General features: G+C 45.2%; 1 protein-coding gene across 4 annotated transcripts in view; it reads right to left on the bottom strand.

Annotated features, from left to right (window-relative positions):
* MOBP (myelin associated oligodendrocyte basic protein) overlaps nucleotides 1-12,015 on the bottom strand; it is a 66,880-nt gene that overhangs the window by 46,856 nt on the left and 8,009 nt on the right. For all 4 annotated transcript variants that reach the window (XM_034956163.3, XM_034956166.3, XM_034956159.3 and 1 more), the window contains exon 2: nucleotides 5,253-5,334. The gene's annotated coding sequence lies outside the window, so the exon portion shown is untranslated. The remainder of the gene's footprint in view (nucleotides 1-5,252; nucleotides 5,335-12,015) is intronic.

Genomic DNA, 12,015 nt, shown 5'->3' with positions numbered 1-12,015 from the left:
CGACCCTTTCTTCTGAGTGTAGATTTACACAGTAAAAAACAATGGCTTCTGTGTTCATCAGTCCACAGCAGCAAAAACACAAAAATGTAGGACCCCAAGGTTGGCTGTAACTACTACATGCTGTCTCTAAGGATGTCATTATCTGTCTGTCCTTGTTTATCCATTTGTCTCCGTGACAACTATTATGTTTACAAATTAGTACAATAAATGTTGAACAGTAGATTGTTGGTGACAAACCAGTGCCAGGTAATGGAAAATTTCATACACATGTTTATTTGGAATCTGGGTGCTTTTCCACAGAAAGCAGCAAGATGTCAAAATCTAATACTGTTGTGGGGACCTGCCAAGACTATGAAAAAATGAAAACATAAGAGAGTCCTTAATTATTTTGAAGGCCCATGTGGGGACACAAAACAAAGCCATGTTAAATGCCCTCATTGTTTTGCTTTGTTTTAGGCAACAAGGACAAACTAATGTGGTCCAAGAACCACACTGCCCACCTGCAACTATCTCATAAAGTTGTGCAAAAGTCCTTTCTGATGAACAAACTCTACCTGCTTCCAGCTATTCTAAGGGAAAGGAAAGGGTGTGACCTACGGTTGTTATCTTTAGCACACAGATAATTTATTTAGCAATTATTTCAGGAGTAAAACCTTCACTTATTGTAGTGGGGCCAGATAAACATTCAAGAAGTGCAGTAGTTTTCTGAATGTTATGTAAATAACATGATACCCTTCAGTTTCTTGTATCTAAAATTATACAATACATGGTTTTAGTTTATGGACACTCAAATTTACCCTGGAATTGTATGTGGATGAATATTCCCACAATTTTCTACAGGCCAAGGGGACGGGCAGGCCCAGCTGGTCTCTCCGTTTATCTGCTGGCTGGCCCTGACTCTAGACTCACTTTCCCCTTATCTATCCTCCACGTTGCCACAGAGATGATGTGAAATTGATTATATCTGTCCCTACTCAAAAACTTTAAGGGTCGCCTCAGTTACAGAACCAAGTCCTTGTTTCTCAATTAATACGGCACATAGACCCCTCAGGGTTTGGTCTCTGTCCTTCACCTCCCACACCATTTCTTGCTGGTACAGGCCAGAAGCATTATCCTGTGATCAGAAGATGGACCTTTCCCTGGAATGCCTTTTCCCTATCATGTCTGTGTGGTAAATACCTATTCATCCTTAACAACCCAGCTGAGGTCTTACCTCATCAGGATTTGATCCCCCAAAAAGATTTGTCCCTCTCTGGGCTATCTTTATAACTTGTACATACTTCTATTTGTGGACTATGTTATAATAATGTGGCTATATGTCTGTGATCTCAGCGTGAGCTCTTTGAGGACAAAGTTTCTGTCTGAATCCTCAGGGTTCTGTTTCACCATCCACTTAATGAACGAACGTTGACACTGATTGGGTTGAAAGTGTCTTAAAATTCCCCAGGTGCTTCTGTCCCCTGAGATGTTATGTAGGACTCGGGCTGCTTTTGTCAGGTTCTCAGCAAGGGTAGTTTAAAAAATTAAGGTTTTAGCATAAAATTGTCTCTCTATAGAAATCATTATAATTTCAAAGTGTACTAGGTTTTACAATTATTTGCCTTTCTTAATCCAGTGTTTGTGGTGTAAGAAATAAGGAAATAAGGATGATTTGTTTCTCCCTATGAAAATGATGGGATTTTGAATGTATACATATGTAGGTAAAACAAATTCTCTTATAATTTTTTCCTGAATGATGGGGAAGACAACCAATCTCCCAAATTGTATTGTTTTATAGAAAAACCTAAATGATCTGTGGTCATAGCAGGGGACTTAAGAAGAGAACTCAGATTATCTGATGGGCTAATGTATTGCTCCACCTACAACTAGTGAGTGGTGATAGCTACTAAGCTGCCTTGGGTTTTCCAGGGGTTCCATTCTTTGAGAGACAAAGAAGAGGCCAAGCTGGAGACACAAGCTGAAATAAGCACTAGATTGCTGACCACCCTATTCACAAATTTTGTGTCCAAGACCATCATCTGAGTCACACAATAGCAATTACACTGGTAGACTTCCTCAGCTGAGTGAAATGCCACTTATCTCTGTTCCATTTTGCAATCTCTATGCCTCCATCTTTATATTTACCATGTTATATTAAAACCATTAATTCATTCAAAAAAGCAGTCACTGAGTACATATGATGAGCCAAACATAATGTTAGCCCCTGACAATATGACAATGAACAAAGACAATGAACAATGATCTCAGGAGTGCACATTCTAGCAAGGAGGACACACATTAAACAAGTACCATCTTTAGAAGTAATTGTTTAGAGTCTTGACTAGCACCTTGAAGGAAAAGTACAGGTGGCAATGAGTCCATATAGTTGAGGATCTTAACTAGGATAATAGGTCAGGGAAGGCTTCTTGGAGGGTAGGAGCTGAAGAGTGAGTCAATGTTATTGCAGCAGAGAAAGGAGTAGGCCGAGAGTGTTTGGGACAGAAGGCTCTGAGTTGGGGTTGGGGAGATATATTTGAGGACTTAGGACAAGGCCAGTGCGGCTGTAACAATGTATATAAGAAGGAGTGGAGCAGGATGGGCTGCAGAGGAAATCAGAGGCTGAGCTGTGAACTGACATGCTAGGTAGATCAAAAAATACTATAAGGGAGGGAAATCCTTAATATACTGAAGGATATTAAAGTAGAAATATGTCATAGTCAGAGGTGCTTTTTTTTTTTTTTTTTTGTGACAGAGTGTCGCTCTGTTGCCCAGGCTGGAGTGCAGTGGTGCGATCTCTGCTCACTGCAAGCTCCACCTCCTGGGTTCACGCCATTCTCCTGCCTCAGCCTCCCAAGTAGGTGGGACTACAGGTGTCTGCCACCACGCCCAGCTAATTTTTTTGTATTTTTAGTAGAGACGGGGTTTCACCATGTTTGCCAGGATGGTCTTGATCTCATGACCTCATGATCCGCCCACCTCGGCCTCCCAAAGTGCTGGGATTACAGGCATGAGCCACCGTGCCCGACCCAGAGGTGCGTTTTTGTAAGATCACTTCCATAGCTTTGAGGAAAATTGTTTTCATGGGCAAAGCCCATTCCAGGAGGCCATGTGATTAATGAAGGTGGTGACAAAATATTCCAAGAGTAGAATTAACAAGACTTGGTAATTCGTTGCACATAAGAAGTGGTAATGAGGAGGAGTCAAGGGTATATCCAAGGTGTGTCGTTTGAGCAACTAGATGGGTGTTGGAAGTATCTACTAGAGAAAAAGAAGGTTTGGGCGAAAAACAGAAGCATGAGTTCACTTTTAATGTATTCAAGTTGAGGTGTTTGAAGGCTTCTAGATGAAGATGTCATGTGAATAGTTCAGAGAAGAAGTTGGCTCGAGATAGAATTTGAAAGTTGTTGGAGTATAGGTAGCAATTGAAGCCATGAGAGTGGAAGGGATTGCTTTGATGGCTGAATGAGAGAGGTAGAAGAGAAACTAGGAGCATGTGACATCATGGGAATCAAAGGGAAAAAGTATTTCAAAAGACGGAATGCTCAACTTTGTAGAATGATTCTGAGAGATGGCATGATATGAGGACTACACGAGTACATTTGATTAAGTGGTAAGAAAATAATTGGTGGCTTTAGCAAGAGTTGATTCCATGGAGTTGTTGAAACAGAAGTTGAATTTGAGGGTTTATGGAGGGAATAGTGACTAAAGATAGAAAGAGAAACTATAGGCAACTCAGCCCAGAAATTTGAGAACAGTGGGAGAGAAGGAGCTAGAGAATCACGTGGTTTGCAAAGGGTTCTTTGTGGGGGCAGAGGGAGATGTTTGGCTGGTTTGTTGAGCTGTTTGTAGTAATGAGATAAATTGGACCATGCATAAGTGCTAATGGGAAGTAGAGAGGAAGAAATAGAAATAATATCAAAAAAGAGAGGAAATAATTAATATTCTTGAGAAAAACCTGAGGAGCTAGAGTGCAGAGCACATGCAAAATGGTTGGTCTTTGTTAGAAGAGAGAAGACTTTTGACAGTATGAAGTCTCCATCTAATAGTTTCCATTTTTCCAGTGAAATGGAAAGATGCTGAGAATAAGAGAGTTTGAGGCTTGAGAGGAATAGAATGGGTTTAAGAGAGATTTTGTAGAAATTAGACCAGTCAGTTTTGAGAGTCTAGTTGAGGTCACTGACCATTAATTTGCAGAAATACAAATCTGCTCCACTCTGTTTTTCTTTAGTTTTTCTTAGCAGCCTGGGTGTAGACATAGAGGAGATGGATAGGTTCACCCTGGGGTGGAATTCGCCAGACAATTTTCAAGAGAAGAATTGAAGTAATGGATCTTAGAATCTATCAGTAATGTGAAGAAAATAGAAGGTAGAAAAAGGTGATAGATGAATGGATAGGTAAATGAATGGGAGGTGAAAGGGCAAGTCAACTAGAAGCACCTAGTGAAAGAAGACTTGTAATGGGATATATATAACAAATGAAAAGTAAGGAAGTTGTGAATGAGATGCTAGACGTTTGCACTGTTTGGTTGATGGAGTAGTTTGAGGTACTGACAATGGTCACAGAATGACAATAGATGGATGAGCAGAGTGGATAATTCACTGGAGTGGTGAATACTTCATTCAATTAAATAGTAAAGTCACCTAAGTGGAGAGGGAGTGGGCAGCCCAGTAAAAAACCATCAGCGAAGGAGGAGATGTGACTTGGAGGCCCGGTGAAGGCTGCCACAGGAATGGAGCACAAGCTTCAAATTGCAGAGGTTTAACTAGAGGGTGAAGGCACAGTGGCCTAAGGTGGCAGTGGGGAAGACACTGACCCCCCTCTCAAACCTGGAGCTACCTGGAGTGTAAAGTGGCCGCCATTTGAGAGGCTAACAGATAAAGCCTTGTTCTCAGAGAATTGGCTAGATTCAGTTAACACAAAAAGATGGAAGGGCTCTCCTGCAGAAAGTTTGGGAATATAAAGGGAGGAAGTCTGTTTATCAGAGAATGGCTGTTCCGCTGTGCACGATATGTGGGTTTGCCAAGCACAGACACACGGTGGCTTGGGTCATAGTCCCTCTGGGGTAGAGAAAATTTTTTTTTATATTTCTGCTCCCAGAACCTAGAATAGGGTGAGCCATGTGGACGTACTAAAGAAGTGTTTAACTCTTACTGAAAATTTGATTGCTCATTCTTTTGCTGATTCTGCATTCTATTGTGACATTCTGAATACTAGTCATCATTATGCAAAAATTTAGATGCAGATCCAAAAGGCTATAAGAGATTCATTTGTACCTGTATTTTCATCCGTACACATCTGCTGATTGGATCTCTGTTATGAGCTTGTCTTGGTATCATTTGCTTCTTTTTTTTTTTCCTAAAAGTGAAGCAGTAGAATATGCTCTGGTTAATATAGTGTTTTGGTTTCTCAGGTTGCAGTTAATTCAAGTGTGTTATACATGGAGCTTCACTCTCATAATCCTAGGGAGGATTATGACGTTTGATCTAGATGCCATCTGCCAGCTGAGGGATGGGGGAAAGATACAGTCACAAAATCACGTGTAAACTTTTAATAACCGCCTTAACATTATACAGAAAAAAAAAAAAGCTATATGTCCAGTTAATTCACTGTCATTATATAGAAAATCTGTAGTTCTTTTTTTCATTTCTCCCAGTAAATTTGAGCTTTACAAGCCGAATTTTTGCTTATAAACTTGATAAATGAAATTCCAGAGTCTGGCTCTAAAAATATAAATCTTCACAATCAAATAAATCATCCCAAGAAAGGAGCTTAAGGAATATCCTCCTCCTTTTCTACGGCTCTCAAAGAAGAGATGTGTTCTTTGTGCTGTATATCACATGAAAAAATCTAATTTGATAAAGCATTAAATTGAGAACTTCCAGAGGATATTAATATTGTTTTCATATGAAATATGGAAGTTCACGTGTATTCATAACCTTTGGTCCCATTCCTTATTAATACATATCAGATCTCAGAAGGGCTATTTGAAAAAAAAAAAAGGTCTTATAAGATTATAAAGATTCTAGACACAAAAATAGCTTCCAAAAGAACCCTGTAATTCTAGTTGGTTCTCTTAGTTGATCATTTTTATTCTAGTAATAAGGATGTAATTGAAAACTTTGTGTAATGAACTATAGAAATCTTTGTAAGAGTTTTAAGTGAAATCAGATAAGGATCACTAGCATGTTTCTTTTCTCCCCTCTGCTTGACAGAATAATTGAAATCCTATGAATCTACAAGCTTTCTTATTTAGAAAAATTATCAGGGCCGTGCGCGGTGGCTCAGGCCTGTAATCCCAACACTTTGGGAGGCCGAGGTGGGTGGATCACAAGGTCAGGAGTTCGAGACCAGCTTGACCAAGATGGTGAAGCCCCGTCTCTACTAAAAATACAAAAATTAGCCAGGCGTGGTGGCAGGCGCCTGTAATCCCAGCTACTCAGGAGGCTGAGGCAGGAGAATTGCTTGAACCCGGGAGGTGAGGGTTGCAGTGAGCTGAGATTGTGCCACTGCACTTTAGCCTGGGTGACAAAGTGAGACTCCATCTCAAGAAAAAAAAAGAAGAAGAAAAAAAAAGACAAATGATCAGTAGTGATATAGAAGCAAGTATTGAATTTAAACTCCTGATGAAACAATAAAGCTGAAAAAATATACAGAAGAATTATTCTCAGGCACTGGATGGCAACGATTGCAGGGCTATGATCCTTGAGAGAAAGGAAGCAAAGCAGTTAAACCCCACATTCATCCTGGTTTTTTCTGTGAAGATATTTTTCAATCTGCTGTACAGGGAAAAAAAGAGTCCAAGGAGAGACAGAAAGAAACAGAGGTAGGAGTTAGGGGATGCTAAGGCCGTGGGAATCTGGAAGGGTGGAGTGGAGAATAACAGACAATAGGGAACCACTGGGAAAATATACAGTCATGTGTTGCTTAATGACAGGGCTAAATCCTGAGAACTGAGTCAATAGGCAATTTTGTCATTGCACAAACATCATAGATGCTTTAGCCTGCTACACACCTAGACTATATGGTATAGCCTATTGCTCCCAGGCTACAAACCTGCACAGTATGTAACTGTACTGAATACTGTAGGCAACTGTAACACAATAGTAATTTAAGTATTTGCATATTGAAACATATCTAAAATAGAAAATGTACAGTAAAATACAATATAAAAGATTTAAAATGGTAGAGCTATATAGGGCACTTACCATGAATGGAGCTTGCAGACCCAAAAGTTGCTCTGGGTGAATCAGTAAATGAGTGGTGAGTAAATGTGAAGGCCTAGGACATTACAGTGTACCACCATAGACTTTATAAATGCTATATACTTAGGCTACACTAGAATTATTTTTTAAATTTTTTCTTTCTTCAAAAATAAATGTTAGCTTACTGTAACATTTTACTTTATAAACTTAAATTTTCTTAAGTTTTTGACTCTTTTGTAATAACACTTAGCTTAAAACCCATTATATAGCTATAGAAAAGTATTTTGCCTTTATATTCTTATTCTATAAGCTTTTTTCTATTTTTAAAATTTTTAATTTTTTACTTTTTAAACTTTTTTCTTTAAAACTAAGATGCAAACAGACACATTAGCTTAGGCCTACACAGGGTCAAGATAGTCAATATCACTGTCTTCTACCTCCACCTCTCATCCCACTGGAAGTTCTTCAGGGACTATAACACACATGGAGCTGTCATCTCCTATGACAACAATGTCTTCTTCTGGAACACCTCATGAAGAACCTGCCTGAGGCTGTTTTACAGCTACCTTTTTTTTAATACAAGTAGAAGGAGCACACTCTAAAATAACAATAAAAAGTGTATTATAATAAATACATAAACTAGTAACATATTCATTTATCAGCATTACCAAGTATTATGTACTGTACATAATTGTATGTGCTGTACTTTTATACAATTGGCAGCACAGTAGATTTGTTTACACCAGCATTACCACAAACAGATGAGTAATGTGTTGTGCTATGATGTTATGACAGCCATGGCATCACTAGATGACACGAATTTTTCAGCTCCATTATAATCTTATGGGACCACCACTGTCATTGACCAAAACATTGTTATGCAGTGCATGACTGTATATAATTTCTCTCAGATCCTTGGCCAAATCCAAAGTTGCACAATTGCAGGGTGAAACTGTGGGAAGCCCCTTAAAATATTTTGCTAAGAGGCTGTTAACCAAGCAGAAATATCTGAATTCACATATTAATGAGGAGACACTGTGAGACCTTGGTGAACATCCCAATCTTTCAGTTGAGACCCCAGAAAGCTCTCACCCTAGAATAGGGACAACTCATAGAAGTAAATGCAAAGATAAAATAGGTCTGACCTAGCAAGGCCTAAAACCAAGACTTGACTGGGTCAGAGTGACTCTGGTAATTTAACATAATCCAGAACCTCTACAATCTATTATCCACAATGTCCAGCATACAATAAGAATTACCAGACACGGAGATATTCAGAGAAGGACTGTGTGGTAGATAGAGCTCCCTCTCCCCTCTCCCCTCTCCCCTCTCCCCTCTCCCCTTCCCCCTCCCCCCTCCCCCCTCCCCCCTCCCCCCTCTCCCCTCTCCCCTCTTTCCACGGTCTCCCTCTGATGCCGAGCCGAAGCTGGACGGTACTGCTGCCATCTCAGCTCACTGCAACCTCCCTGCCCGATTCTCCTGCCTCAGCCTGCCGAGTGCCTGCGATTGCAGGCGTGCGCCGCCACGCCTGACTGGTTTTCATATTTTTTTGGTGGAGACGGGGTTTCGATGTGTCGGCTGGGCTGGTCTCCAGCTCCTAACCGCGAGTGATCCGCCAGCCTCGGCCTCCCGAGGTGCCGGGATTGCAGACGGAGTCTCGTTAACTCAGTGCTCAATGGCGCCCAGGCTGGAGTGCAGTGGCGTGATCTCGGCTCGCTACAACCACCTCCCAGCCGCCTGCCTTGGCCTCCCTAAGTGCCGAGATTGCAGCCTCTGCCTGGCAGCCACCCCGTCTGGGAAGTGAGGAGCGTCTCCGCCTGACTGCCCATCGTCTGGGATGTGAGGAGCCCCTCTGCCTGGCTGCCCAGTCTGGAAAGTGAGGAGCGTCTCTGCCCGGCCGCCATCCCATCTAGGAAGTGAGGAGCGCCTCTTCCCGGCCGCCATCACATCTGGGAAGTGAGGAGCGTCTCTGCCCGGCCGCCCATCGTCTGAGATGTGGGGAGCACCTCTGCCCTGCCGCCCCATCCGGGATGTGAGGAGTGTCTCTGCCCGGCCGCCCTGTCTGAGAAGTGAGGAGACCCTCTGCCTGGCAACCGCCCCGTCTGAGAAGTGAGGAGCCCCTCCGCCCGGCAGCCACCCCGTCTGAGAAGTGAGGAGCGTCCTCCCTCCTCGTCTGGGAGGGAGGTGGGGGGGTCAGCCCCCCGCCCGGCCAGCCGCCCCGTCTGGGAGGTGAGGGGCACCTCTGCCCGGCCGCCCCTACCGGGAAGTGAGGAGCCCCTCTGCCCGGCCAGCCGCCTCGTCCGGGAGGGAGGTGGGGGGGTCAGCCCCCCGCCTGGCCAGCCGCCCCGTCCGGGAGGCGAGGGGTGCCTCTGCCCGGCCGCCCCTACTGGGAAGTGAGGAGCCCCTCTGCCCGGCCAGCCGCCCCGTCCGGGAGGGAGGTGGGGGGGTCAGCCCCCCTCCCGGCCAGCCGCCCCGTCCGGGAGGGAGGTGGGGGGATCAGCCCCCCGCCTGGCCAGCCGCCCTGTCCAGGAGGTGGGGGGGGCGCCTCTGCCCGGCCGCCCCTACTGGGAAGTGAGGAGCCCCTCTGCCCGGCCAGCCGCTCTGTCTGGGAGGGAGGTGGGGGGGTCAGCCCCCGGCCCGGCCAGCCGCCCCGTCCGGGAGGGAGGTGGGGGGGTTAGCCCCCCGCCTGGCCAGCCGCCCCATCCGGGAGGTGAGGGGCGCCTCTGCCCGGCCGCCCCTTCTGGGAAGTGAGGAGCCCCTCTGCCCGGCCAGCCGCCCCGTCCGGGAGGGAGGTGGGGGGGTCAGCCCCCCGCCCGGCCAGCCGCCCCGTCCGGGAGGGAGGTGGGGGGTCAGCCCCCCGCCCGGCCAGCCGCCCCGTCCGGGAGGGAGGTGGGGGGTCAGCCCCCCGGCCAGCCACCCCATCCGGGAGGGAGGTGGGGGGTTCAGCCCCCCGCCCGGCCAGCCGCCCTGTCCGGGAGGTGAGGGGCGCCTCTGCCCGGCCGCCCCTACCGGGAAGTGAGGAGCCCCTCTGCCCGGCCAGCCGCCCCCTCCGGGAGGGAGGTGGGGGGGTCAGCCCCCCACCGGGCCAGCCGCCCCGTCGGGGAAGTGAGGGGCGCCTCTGCCCGGCCGCCCCTACTGGGAAGTGAGGAGCCCCTCTGCCCGGCCAGCCGCCCTGTCCGGGAGGGAGGTGGGGGGTCAGCCCCCAACCCGGCCAGCCGCCCCGTCCGGGAGGGAGGTGGGCGGGTCAGCCCCCCGCCCGGCCAGCCGCCCCGTCCGGGAGGTGAGGGGCGCTTCTGCCCGGCCGCCCCTACTGGGAAGTGAGGAGCTCCTCTGCCCGGCCACCACCCCATCTGGGAGGTGTACTCAACAGCTCATTGAGAACAGGCCATGAAGACAATGGCGGTTTTGTGGAATAGAAAGGGGGGAAAGGTGGGGAAAAGATTGAGAAATCGGATGGTTGCTGTGTCTGTGTAGAAAGAGGTAGACATGGGAGACTTTTCATTTTGTTCTGTACTAAGAAAAATTCTTCTGCCTTGGGATCCTGTTGATCTGTGACCTTACCCCCAACCCTGTGCTCTCTGAAACATGTGCTGTATCCACTCAGGGTTGAATGGATTAAGGGCGGTGCAAGATGTGCTTTGTTAAACAGATGCTTGAAGGCAGCATGTTCGTTAAGAGTCATCACCACTCCTTAATCTCAAGTACCCAGGGACACAAACACTGCGGAAGGCCGCAGGGTCCTCTGCCTAGGAAAACCAGAGAACTTTGTTCACTTGTTTATCTGCTGACCTTCCCTCCACTATTGTCCTGTGACCCTGCCAAATCCCCCTCTGCGAGAAACACCCAAGAATGATCAATAAAAAAAAAAAAAAAAAAGACAAAAAAAAAAAAAAAAAATGGAAAAAAAAAAAAAAAAAAAAAGAATTACCAGACACCTAAAGAAACAGGAAAAGGATACCAAATTTTTTTTAATGGTCAATGGAAGCAGATCCAGAGATTATCATTATTGATATGTTAAAATAGAGAAAAGATAAGCATAATGTATGACAAAATGAGGCTTTTCCATAAAGAATAAGAATTTTTTTAAAAAATCAAACAAAATAAATCAATCACAATGTGGGGAAGCAGAGGGGAATCCAAGATGAAATGCAGGCTGTGAATAATGAAACTGACTACAATAAATAAATCAAATGAAATGAATCACATAACCACACTGAAGGGAAGGGGGGAAGAAAGGATATGGCTGAAGTAACTTTGAAAAATAGTGTAGATAATCCTACAATAGTAGAATTAAGCAAATAAATACATTATAGATAATGAGAATCCAGTTTCTTACTATCCAAAGAATGAAGTCACAAAAAAGGAAAGGAAGAAGGCTAGAATGAAACTTGTGCTGCTAGACTGGAGTCAGAAATACAGAAATAAATATAGGTGTGTGCATATGTAAGTTAGTATACGCACACAGATTTCCTAGCTCTGTCTGCTGAGAAGCTTTAGAAGAAGTAACACCCCAATAGCAAGAAATACACCAGATATGGTTTGGCTTTGTATCCCCACCAAATCTCATGTTAAAATGCAATCCCCAGAGTTGGAGATGGACCCTGGTGGGAGGCAATTGGATCATGGTTTCTCATGAATGGTTTAGCATCATCCCCCTTGGTACTGTCCTCACGATAGTGAGTTCTCATGATATCTGGTTGCTTAAAAGTGTGCAGCACCTCCTCCCTCTCTCTCTCTCTCCTGCTCCCACCATCTGAGATGTCTCACTTCCCCTTTGCCTTCTGTGATGATTGGAAGCTTCCTGAGGCCTCCCCAGAAACAGAAGCTGCTATGC

Source organism: Pan paniscus, chromosome 2 (assembly GCF_029289425.2).
Source record: "Pan paniscus chromosome 2, NHGRI_mPanPan1-v2.0_pri, whole genome shotgun sequence".
NCBI lineage: Eukaryota > Metazoa > Chordata > Mammalia > Primates > Hominidae > Pan > Pan paniscus.
This window is presented reverse-complemented; position numbering and strand designations above follow the sequence as displayed.